This window comes from Nerophis ophidion, linkage group LG05, assembly GCF_033978795.1.
Source record: "Nerophis ophidion isolate RoL-2023_Sa linkage group LG05, RoL_Noph_v1.0, whole genome shotgun sequence".
NCBI lineage: Eukaryota > Metazoa > Chordata > Actinopteri > Syngnathiformes > Syngnathidae > Nerophis > Nerophis ophidion.
Window position 1 is genome coordinate 53212608 of NC_084615.1, and position 11972 is coordinate 53224579.

The 11972-nt window shown below is 38.2% G+C and overlaps 1 long non-coding RNA gene across 1 annotated transcript in view; it reads right to left on the minus strand.

Moving 5' to 3' along the window:
• The window catches only part of LOC133552383 (uncharacterized), a 38050-nt gene extending 26449 nt beyond the window's left edge, over positions 1-11601 (minus strand). The window contains exons 1-3 of the long non-coding RNA XR_009806693.1: positions 10907-11601; positions 9358-9600; positions 9247-9289 (exon numbers count right to left, since the gene is read on the minus strand). This is a non-coding gene — a long non-coding RNA (uncharacterized LOC133552383). The remainder of the gene's footprint in view (positions 1-9246; positions 9290-9357; positions 9601-10906) is intronic.
• Positions 11602-11972: the final 371 nt, after the last annotated feature.

The window sequence follows — 11972 nt, forward strand, 5'->3', positions numbered from 1 at the left end:
ACAAACGGTAGAAAAATGGGTGGATATATTTCTTGTCATACTGCCATTTACTGTCATGTCACATGTGCATTTCTTAAAAGTATTCTTTTAATGTATTTTTTATTTGTGTCTTGGCACACCCATGCCTCCAAGGGCTCAGATGAAGGGGAATAGAGGTAGACATTCTTTTGTTGTCTTTCAGAAGTGGGTCACTTATCAACTGTGTTACAAAAAAAAAGTATTGGAAAAATTTGCAAAAGAGCAATTCTGTCTTTAGGATGAATGGCGACAGTCAACAAAAAATCTATTGATGTAGTGCATGAGCTTACACAGTAACAACCGTATCCATAACAGATGGACACAACTATCTGATAATTGCACCATTTGTTGTCTAAAAATGCATCTCTAATGGTTTAATTTATAAAGCTGTTGACATCCAAAACTTTCTGCTTCGTACTCTAGTTCAAAACATTATATCATACTCTTGCAGCAGTACAAACAGTTGCTCAGCTTCCTGGCACTGTGGTAAATATGACATTTCTAATGATTTTAGCTCCGAGCTAAAGAGTACACAATCCAACGATGATGAAGGGCTAACTTTTAATATTGTCAACACAAAACACAGCAAAAAATGTATTCTCATTTTGCATTTATGTTTTGTTTCGACATGTATTTTGTGTGTTTTTAGTGTTAAAGGATTGGATGTTGTTGTGGCCTGTGCAGCCCTTTGAGACACTTGTGATTTAGGACTATATGAATAAACATTGATTGATTGATTGAAAAGAAGAGTTTTCCCGTCAATTTTCAGTCTGTCTTTCTGTTAACGTGCATAAGAATGTTTATTCATCTCTATGTTATGTGTATTTGTTATGCTAATGTATATTTTTGTCTTCCAAACAAATATGTTTTTTAACCACTGCATGCATAATGTACAGTATATACTGCCAAATTTCCAAAATGAATGTTTGATTTCTAAAGTTCTCCATGGACTAGCCAAACTCACTTTCCACGTACAATAAAGTGACTACTGACAGAAGTGTTTGTTTTTCTGCAGGGTATGCACTAGGGGTGGGGGGAAAAATCGATTCAAATACGAATCGAATCTAATATGTTGTGCGATTCAGAATCGATTCTCATTTTTAATTTTTTTTTTTTATTGTAATTTAAACATTTTTTTTTTTTTTTTTTTTTTTGTATCAATCCAACAAACCACTACACAGCAATTCCATAACAATGCAATCCAATTCCAAACCCAAACCTGACCCAGCAACACTCAGAACTGCAATAAACAGAGCAATTGAGAAGACACAAGCTTGACACAGAACAAACCAAAAGCAGTGAAACAAAAATGAATATTATCAACAACAGTATCAATATTAGTTATAATTTCAGCATAGCAGGGATTAAAAATCCCTCATTGACATTATCATTAGACATTTATAAAAATTAAAAAAAAAGAACAATAGTATCACAGTGGCTTACACTTGCATTGCATCTCATAAGCTTGACAACACACTGTGTCCAATGTTTTCACAAAGATAAAATAAGTCATATTTTTGGTTCGTTTAATAGTTAAAACAACTTTACATTATTGCAATCAGTTGATAAAACATTGTCCTTTACAATTATAAAAGCTTTTTTTTTTAAATCTACTACTCTGCTAGTATGTCAGCAGACTGGGGTAGATCCTGCTGAAATCCTATGTATTGAATGAATACAGAATTGTTTTGAATCGGAAAAATATCGTTTTTGAATCGGAAAAATATCGTTTTCGAATCGAGAATTGAATCGAATCGAAAAAATCGATATATTATCGAATCGTCACCCCAAAAATTGATATTGAATCAAATAGTGGGACACCCAAAGATTCGCAGATCTAGTATGCACAGTTCTGGTGCCAAAACCTGTCAGTCCAAAGGAGCAATTTTTGAAACAGCCTCCCAAAATATATTCCAGAATGTCTCACATTCGGCACTTTCAACAAACACATCTTAATGATTCTTAAATGTTCACAGTCATATTGTCGCTTTAACTCATTTTACTGTTTTTTTTATTACTGTGTCTATGTGTTTTTAATATGATATTGTCATATTGTTATTCTGTGTTTCTGTCTTGTAATTACAAATGCAAATGAACAGTTATGCTATAATTTCTAATTTGCAGTCTATAAAACAGATTGTTAAGTAATGTGAGATGTTTTACCGTCTAATATGCATGTGTTATATTAAGTTTACACTGTTCCTATTTGTTTGCACCTGCTCACCCTGTAAAGCACCCTGCACACCATTGTGATGATATAAGGTGCCAATATATTAATACATTTTTATTATTGATAGCGAGTTTGGTTATTGAACTAATTTGGCTCCTGTTTTCTTTTTAGTTTTTGCTTTTGTGTTTTTTCCCCCATTCAGAACCCTGCGCTTTGGTGGCAGGTGCACCTACTATTGATTGCTCCACAGCTGGCGGACGCTACTGAATTTCCCCTCGTTGTCCACAGCGTGCTCATTTGGATTACCTTTCCCAGTTTTTGTCGAGCTCCCTCACGCTTTTTTAGCCGCTTCTATTCTTTCTGGGCTTTATTGCAGTCAGGGTTTCATAAAGATTTGTGGACAGAATAATGACTGGTGATTCTTGGCTTCCCATCTGGCCATTTTAAGTTGTCTGTATTCTTATCGGCCTTTTCTTGGCATGCACCTTTTTCCCGATATCCGCTTTTGTTATACAAACCCCGTTTCCATATGAGTTGGGAAATTTTGTAAGATGTAAATATAAACGGAATACAATGATTTGCAAATCCTTTTCAACCCGTATTCAATTGAATGCACTACAAAGACAAGATATTTGATGTTCAAACTCATTAAACTTTTTTTTTTTTTGCAAATAATAATTAACTTAGATTTTCATGGCTGCAACACGTGCCAAAGTAGTTGGGAAAGGGCATGTTCACCACTGTGTTACATCACCTTTTCGTTTAACAACACTCAAGAAAAGTTTGGGAACTGAGGAAACTAATTGTTGAAGCTTGGAAAGTTGAATTCTTTCCCATTCTTGTTTTATGTAGAGCTTTAGTTGTTCAACAGTCCGGGGTCTACGCTGTCATATGTGCCACACATTTTCGATGGGAGACAGGTCTGGACTGCAGGCGGGCCAGGAAAGTACCCACACTCTTTAACTACGAAACCACGCTGTTGTAACACGTGGCTTGGCATTGTCTTGCTGAAATAAGCAGGGGCGTCCATGATAACATTGCTTGGATGACAACATATGTTGCTCCAAAACCTGTATGGAGCATTCAGCATTAATGGTGCCTTCACAGATGTGTAAGTTACCCATGCCTTGGGCAATAAAACACCCCCATACCATCACAGATGTTGGCTTTTGAACTTCGCGCCGATAACAATCCGGATGGTTATTTTCCTCTTTGTTCCGGGAGGACACCACGTCCACAGTTTCCAAATATAATTTGAAATGTGGACTCGTCAAGACCACAGAACACCTTTCCACTTTGCATCAGACGATATTAGATGACCTTGGGCCCAGCGAAGCCAGCGGTGTTCCTTGGTGTTGTTGATAAATGGGTTTTGCTTTGCATAGCAGAGTTTTAACTTGCACTTACAGATGTAGCAACCAACTGTAGTTACTGACAGTGGTTTTATGAAGTGTTCTTAAGCCCATTTGGTGATATCCTTTACACACTGATGTCTGTTTTTGATGCAGTACCGCCTGAGGGATCAAAAGTCCAAAATATCATCGCTTACGTGCAGTGATTTCTTTAGATTCTCTGAACCTTTTGATGATTTTACGGACCGTAGATGGTAAAATATCTAAATTCCTTGCAATAGCTCATTGAGAAATGTTGTTCTAAAACTGTTCGACAATTTGCTTACAAATTGGTGACCCTCGCCCAATCCTTGTTTGTGAATTACTTTACATTTCATGGAAGCTGCTTTTATACCCAATAATGGAACCCACCTGTTCCCAATTAGCCTGCACACCTGTGGGATGTTCCAAATAAGTTTTTGATGGGCATTTCTCAACCTTATCAGTATTTATTGCCACCTTTCCCAACTTCTTTGTCACGTGTTGCTGGCATCAAATTCTAAAGTTAATGATTATTAAAAAAAAAAAAAATGTTTATCAGTTTGAACATCAAATATGTTGTCTTTGTAGCATATTCAACCGAACATAGGTTGAAAGGATTTGCAAATCATTGTATTCCGTTAATATTTACATCTAACACAATTTCCCAACTCATATGGAAACAGGGTTTGTACAGGAAAATATGGCATACGAGGAACAGAACTAATTGCTTATCCAAGATCCAACATTAAAATCAAACATTCTGGGAGTGATACAAGAAAGAGTTTGCTCCAAACTTTATGCAATCGGTTAACAGTTTAACAAGGATGGAGAGTCTGAATTTTTTTTCTTGATTATCTTTGAATATCATTGATAGAGATGTTTTAGTGGATTGGAGGTTGTGCATGCAGAAACAGTTTTAGCTTGTAGAATTCCTACAAAAGTTTGCATTGGTTTATGATTTTAGTAGGAACAAAAACTTATGCCGTTTAAGTTGATTTAACAGTATAATACCTAATAATCATGAAAATATGTTGTTTTATTTGGTGAAAATGTCATATACTTTGAAGTAACATAATAAAATAATGTTCAATTAATGCACAAAATTCAGCAAAATAATGTGAATTGTGGATTATATTTATATAGCGCTTTTTCTCTTGTGACTCAAAGCGCTTTACATAGTGAAACCCAATATCTAAATTACATTCAAACCATTGTGGGTGGCACTGGGAGGAGGTGGGTAAAGTGTCTTGCCCAAGGACACAACGGCAGTGACTAGGCGGACGGAAGCGGGAATTGAACCTGCAACCCTCACGTTGCTGGCACGGCCACTCTACCAACCGAGCTAATGCAATGTTCAACAGATGTACATAAACGTTTTTCATGTAAGTCCTGTGGATTTTGTTTTTCAGTGATATCAACACAGATGATATGTCATAGCTTACCTTTTATGCATTCTCACAGAGCACCAGCATTTGGAAACAAAGATTAAGTGATAAAATAAAGCGAAAAATATATCTCTTGCATGCTAATGTTAGCATGCTAGCATGAAAACTTTTTGAGCTAATTTTGTAACCGTTTACCCCAGAGTCATATAACTTGGTATGGGAGACCAGAGACATGTAACTGGGGTAAATGGTTGCAAAATTAGCTAAAAAAAAGTTAGCATGAGTCACATACCAAGAGTCATATAACTTGGGGTAAATGGTTGCAAAATTAGCTAAAAAAAAAGTTAGCATGAGTCACATACCAAGAGTTATATAACTTGGGGTAAACGGTTGCAAAATTAGCTAAAAAACAAGCATGTGTCACATATCAAGTGACATAGCATGGTATGTGACACATGCTAACTTTTTCAGCTAATTTTGCAACCGTTTACTCCAGAGTCATATAACTTGGTATGTGACACATGCTAAGAGTCATATAACTTGGTATGTGACAAATGTTAACTTTTTTAGCTATTTTTGCAACAGTTTACCCCAGAATCATATAGCTTGGTATGTGACACATGTTAAGAGTCATATAACTTGGTATGTGACACATGCTAACTTTTTAAGCTAATTTTGCAACCGTTTACTCCAGAGTCATATAATTTGGTATGTGACACATGCTAAGAGTCATATAACTTGGTATGTGACAAATGTTAACTTTTTCAGCTAATTTTGCAACCGTTTACCCCAGAATCATATAGCTTGGTATGTGAGACATGTTAAGAGTCATATAACTTGGTATGTGACACATGCTAACTTTTTAAGCTAATTTTGCAACCTTTTACCCCAGAGTCATATAATTTGCTATGTGACACATGTTAAGAGTCATATAACTTGGAATGTGACAAATGTTAACTTTTTCAGCTAATTTTGCAACCGTTTACCCCAGAATCATATAGCTTGGTATGTGACACATGTTAAGAGTCGGTATAGCTCGGTTGGTTGAGTGGCCGTGCCAGCAACTTGAGGGTTCCAGTTTCAATCCCCACTCCCGCCATCCTAGTCACTGCCGTTGTGTCCTTGGGCAAAACACTTTACCCACCTGCTCCCAGTGCCACCCACACTGGTTTAAATATAACTTAGATATTGGGTTTCACTATGTAAAGCGCTTTGAGTCACTAGAGAAAAAGCGCTATAAAAAATATAATTCACTTCACTAATTCACTAAGAGTCATATAACTTGGTATGACACATGCTAACTTTTTATACTAATTTTGCAACCGTTTACCCCAGAGTCATATAATTTGGTATGTGACACATGTTAAGTGTCATATAACTTTGTATATGACACATGCTAACTTTTTAAGCTAATTTTGCAACCGTTTACCCCAGAGTCATATAATTTGGTATGTGACACATGCTAAGAGTCATATAACTTGGAATGTGACACATGCTAACTTTTTATACTAATTTTGCAACCGTTTACCCCAGAGTCATATAATTTGGTATGTGACACATGTTAAGTGTCATATAACTTTGTATATGACACATGCTAACTTTTTAAGCTAATTTTGCAACCGTTTACCCCAGAATCATATAGCTTGGTATGTGAGACATGTTAAGAGTCATATAACTTGGTATGTGACACATGCTAACTTTTTAAGCTAATTTTGCAACCTTTTACCCCAGAGTCATATAATTTGCTATGTGACACATGTTAAGAGTCATATAACTTGGAATGTGACAAATGTTAACTTTTTCAGCTAATTTTGCAACCGTTTACCCCAGAATCATATAGCTTGGTATGTGACACATGTTAAGAGTCGGTATAGCTCGGTTGGTTGAGTGGCCGTGCCAGCAACTTGAGGGTTCCAGTTTCAATCCCCACTCCCGCCATCCTAGTCACTGCCGTTGTGTCCTTGGGCAAAACACTTTACCCACCTGCTCCCAGTGCCACCCACACTGGTTTAAATATAACTTAGATATTGGGTTTCACTATGTAAAGCGCTTTGAGTCACTAGAGAAAAAGCGCTATAAAAAATATAATTCACTTCACTAATTCACTAAGAGTCATATAACTTGGTATGTGACACATGCTAACTTTTTATACTAATTTTGCAACCGTTTACCCCAGAGTCATATAATTTGGTATGTGACACATGTTAAGTGTCATATAACTTTGTATATGACACATGCTAACTTTTTAAGCTAATTTTGCAACCGTTTACCCCAGAGTCATATAATTTGGTATGTGACACATGCTAAGAGTCATATAACTTGGTATGTGACACATGCTAAGTTTTTCAGCTAATTTTGCAACTGTCTACCCCAGAGTCATATAACTTGGTATGTGACACATGCTAGGAGTCATATAACTTGGTATGTGACAAATGTTAACTTGTTCAGCTAATTTTGCAACCGTTTACCCCAGAGTCATATAACTTGGTATGTGACACATGCTAAGAGTCATATAACTTGGTATGTGACACATGCTAAGAGTCATATAACTTGGTATGTGACACATGCTAACTGTTTTAGCTAATTTTGCAACCGTTTACCACAGAGTCATATAACTTGGGATGTGACGCATGCTAAGAGTCATATAACTTGGTATGTGACACATGCTAACTTTTTTAGCTAATTTTGCAACCGTTTACCACATAGTCATATAATTTGGTATGTGACACATGCTAAGAGTCATATAACTTGGTATGTGACACATGCTAACTTTTTAAGCTAATCTTGCAACCGTTTACCCCAGAGTCATATAATTTGGTATGTGACACATGCTAAGAGTCATATAACTTGGTATGTGACACATGCTAAGTTTTTCAGCCAATTTTGCAACTGTTTACCCCAGAGTCATATAACTTGGTATGTGACACATGCTAAGAGTCATATAACTTGGTATGTGACACATGCTAGGAGTCATATAACTTGGTATGTGACAAATGTTAACTTGTTCAGCTAATTTTGCGACCGTTTACCCCAGAGTCATATTACTTGGTATGTGACACATGCTAGGAGTCATATAACTTGGTATGTGACACATGCTAAGTTTTTCAACTAATTTTGCAACCGTTTACCCCAGAGTCATATAACTTGGTATGTGACACATGCTAGGAGTCATATAACTTGGTATGTGACAAATGTTAACTTTTTCAGCCAATTTTGCAACCGTTTACCCCAGAGTCATATAACTTGGTATGTGACACATGCTAAGAGTCATATAACTTGGTATGTGACACATGCTAACTTTTTTAGCTAATTTTGCAACCGTTTACCACAGAGTCATATAATTTGGTATGTGACACATGCTAAGAGTCATATAACTTGGTATGTGAAACATGCTAACTTTTTAAGCTAATTTTGCAACCGTTTATCCCCAGAGTCATATAACTTGGTATGTGACACATGCTAGGAGTCATATAACTTGGTATGTGACAAATGTTAACTTGTTCAGCTAATTTTGCAACCGTTTACCCCAGAGTCATGTAACTTGGTATGTGACACATGCTAAGAGTCATATAACTTGGTATGTGACACATGCTAAGTTTTCCAGCAAATTTTGCAACCGTTTACCCCAGAGTCATATAACTTGGTATGTGACACATGCTAGGAGTCATATAACTTGGTATGTGACAAATGTTAACTTGTTCAGCTAATTTTGCAACCGTTTACCTCAGAGTCATATAACTTGGTATGTGACACATGTTAAGAGTCATATAACTTGGTATGTGACAAATGTTAACTTTTTCAGCTAATTTTGCAACCGTTTACCCCAGAACCATATCGCTTGGTATGAGACGCATGCTAACTTTTTTAGCTAATTTTGCAACCGTTTACCCCAGAGGCATATGACTTGGTATGTGACACAGTGTTGTATGCATTTAAGTTCGACTCACGTAACGTTGGCGGCTTGTCAGCGGTGGCATTCACACGCAATTCCTTCCGGAGTTGCACAGATTCCGGTTAAAAAATTAAAATTGGTTTAAATATTTCAATGTGTGTACAAGTACTTCTTTAGCACAATCAATACTGTGATCATAATAATAAGCATAATAATTTTCGTCACGGCCCTGCGATGAGGTGGCGACTTGTTCATGGTGTACCTCGCCTTCCGCCCGATTGTAGCTGAGATAGGCACCCGGGCCCCCCGCGACCCCAAAGGATGGATTTTAATCACAATTATCTTGATATGAAATTTTCAAATCATTACATCAATAGTCCGTAAAAATACCTTATAACGAAAACTCACCTAGATAATTATGGTTGATATCAAACTGGCTCCAAACTGAGACCTGTTTACATGAGGAGAAAGACAATATTTTTAACGAGCATCAGTCATTCCCCAGATGAGAGAACATACTTGTATTTTAAAAGAGTGAGGATGACAAGCCCCTCTTGTATCGTATTGTGTCTTATCTTCCATGTGCCGCACGAAGGCCTGTTAGTGGTTGTAGCCAGGACAATTCTTCTCTCAGATGCTTTGTGTACGCCTTGTGTTCTTTTTCTGCTGACCTTGGACTGTTTGCAGACATTCTAACATCGTCTTTGTTTCTGTGGCGAATGATTAAAAAGCCACACACAGCAACAGCAGTCCAACTCCAGTCTGAAAAATATGCAGTAAAGGAAAAACGAGATAAACAAAGCATGATGGTTTGCCAGCTCGGTTAATTAGTGCACATCACCATGCTGCAGTGTTCTTAGACTGCAGGATGTAAATGGCATGATTAAGAGGGTTGACTTACATGTTGGGCAAAACATGCACAACTACACACAATGCCTTGCAGGTAATAAAAATAATTTATAATGTATAAATTACCTGACAAAACCACTTAGTTTTCTGCAGTTACGCTACATAAATTGTCCATACGTCTTTGAATTACAGATTGTATTTTTTAAATGATCTCGACCACGAGTGTGTCCCGGTTTTTACCACTTAAAGTTTGTTCTCACATAAAAGATAGGATTGCCAACCGTGCCTTGAAAAACAGAATCGTTCTGTGTTTAGAGACAAAAAGTACGCGTTTCGTATTGAGCTGTCAAGGGATGCACTGTGTTCCATATTTTTTATTACAGTGAGAATAAAAGTAGTCTAGAATAGAAATAGGATTCTATGGAATACAGCTTTGACAACAGTTTGCTGCAGGCTAAGGCTGAACCAATCGATGCCAGCGTGTCTGTTGGCTCACCTGTCAAACCCATTGCAGTTCCCCTTCTCCATCATTAATGTACACAGTCCTGTTGGCATGTCTGGCAACCCTACTTGTTACACACAGGCAGAAGTTGCATGATGTCGACACTATTAATACCTAGTTTAGTGTTCGTATATAAACGATGCTAAAGTGATTAGATTCATATTTTTATTGTTCTTATTTTCTTTATTACAAAATAATTTATGTTGTTTTTTGCTTTTGTTCACAAAGTCAGAAAGTAGGTAGAGTGACATGGTACCAGGCTGAGTGTGTCGCGTCTCGCTCCCTCATGCCTAATTAACCTTAAATCTGCCGATTCCAACTCTCTCCTAAAAACACATTAAACAATAAGTTTGCTGTTTGCACATGTTTATTCTCTGGTTCCTCTAAAAATGCCAAAAACCAGAGGAAATCAGACTGATGTGGAACCTGAACTGTCTATGGCGTCTTTGACCACTTTGCTGGAGTCCCATCGGGAATCTCTTTTCAAAAGATTTCAAAACTTCGCTCGCAGCTAGAGAGAGCAAACTGGACGAAGTACAAGCCACAGTGTCTGCGAACTCTGCCAAACTAGAGATTACGGCTAATGACCTGGAGAGCCGCGTGCGAACTCTGAAAACATCCATTACAGCCAGTTTGGTAAAAATACCAAACTGGCAGTCAAAGTTTTAGACCTGGATTCCCACAGCCGCCGCAATAATATCAGAATCATTTGCTTACCTGAATCCATTGAGGGACCACAACCTACTGCTTTCTTCTCCAACATGCTGGTGGAAGTCTTCAGCGACATCCTGGATTCCCCACCCGAATACGAGCGCGCCCACAGGTCCCTCGCCCCCAAACCTCCAGCAGGCCAGCGACCAAGACTGGTTATCATCAAGCTCCTCCGGTTCTGGGGAAAGGACGCGATTATCCGGGAAGCCCGGTCCAACAGAGGAAAGCTAAAGTTCCGTGGTCACTCTATCTTGGTCTTTGAGGGTTATCCACCCGAAGTTGTCGACCAGCGAAAGGAGTACAGCTCAGACCTGCCCTGCGCTACCCGGCCAAGTGTTCCATCATGGTGTAGACAGGCAGGAGATCCCTCTCCTCGGGGGATGAGGCTAAGACATTCTTCACGACCCGGGTCGCAAGCTGCAACTTGGGTGTTGAGCCAGCTACTGAGGAGGCACACGGCTAACGTGACTTGCTACACGGTCAGCTAATGTTAGCTACCTAGCTAAGACAACTTAACTTTCTCAGAGCAGAGCAACATTAACATTATACATCTCTCCTAACTGATCTACCAGCCCCACGCCTTCACGTTGCGCTTTAAAGTCAATGTGTACAATCCCATTGTTTGATGTTCCTCATATTGTTCACAGGGTTTGTTGCTGTTTTGGTTTTCTCTGAAGTGAGATTAGCGCAGGCCACACCTGGCTCTGATACACACGTGACATTCTTGTTATTGTTTTGGTCTCGTATTGGCCGTAATTTCTTTTTACACCGCGGGGTGGCGCTGATGTGCCACTGAGGTGGTTCAAAACCTGACTGCTAGTTGGGACCTCTTCTTTTTGGTAGGAACTTTGACGTTTTCGTGGGACTCATACGTCCATCGGGGTGACTACGCGTGATATTTTGTGGGTTGTTGGTGGGTTTGGGGAGGTGCGTGAATGTTTATTTTCTCAGTAGGTCATGTCATATTCATACATTGAAGGGGATTGATGTGATCCTATGCTAAATGGAAGCAGCATTTTCCAGTATGTATGGTACGAGTGTGTGTGAATGGGAGTGTCCATGTATGTGTGTT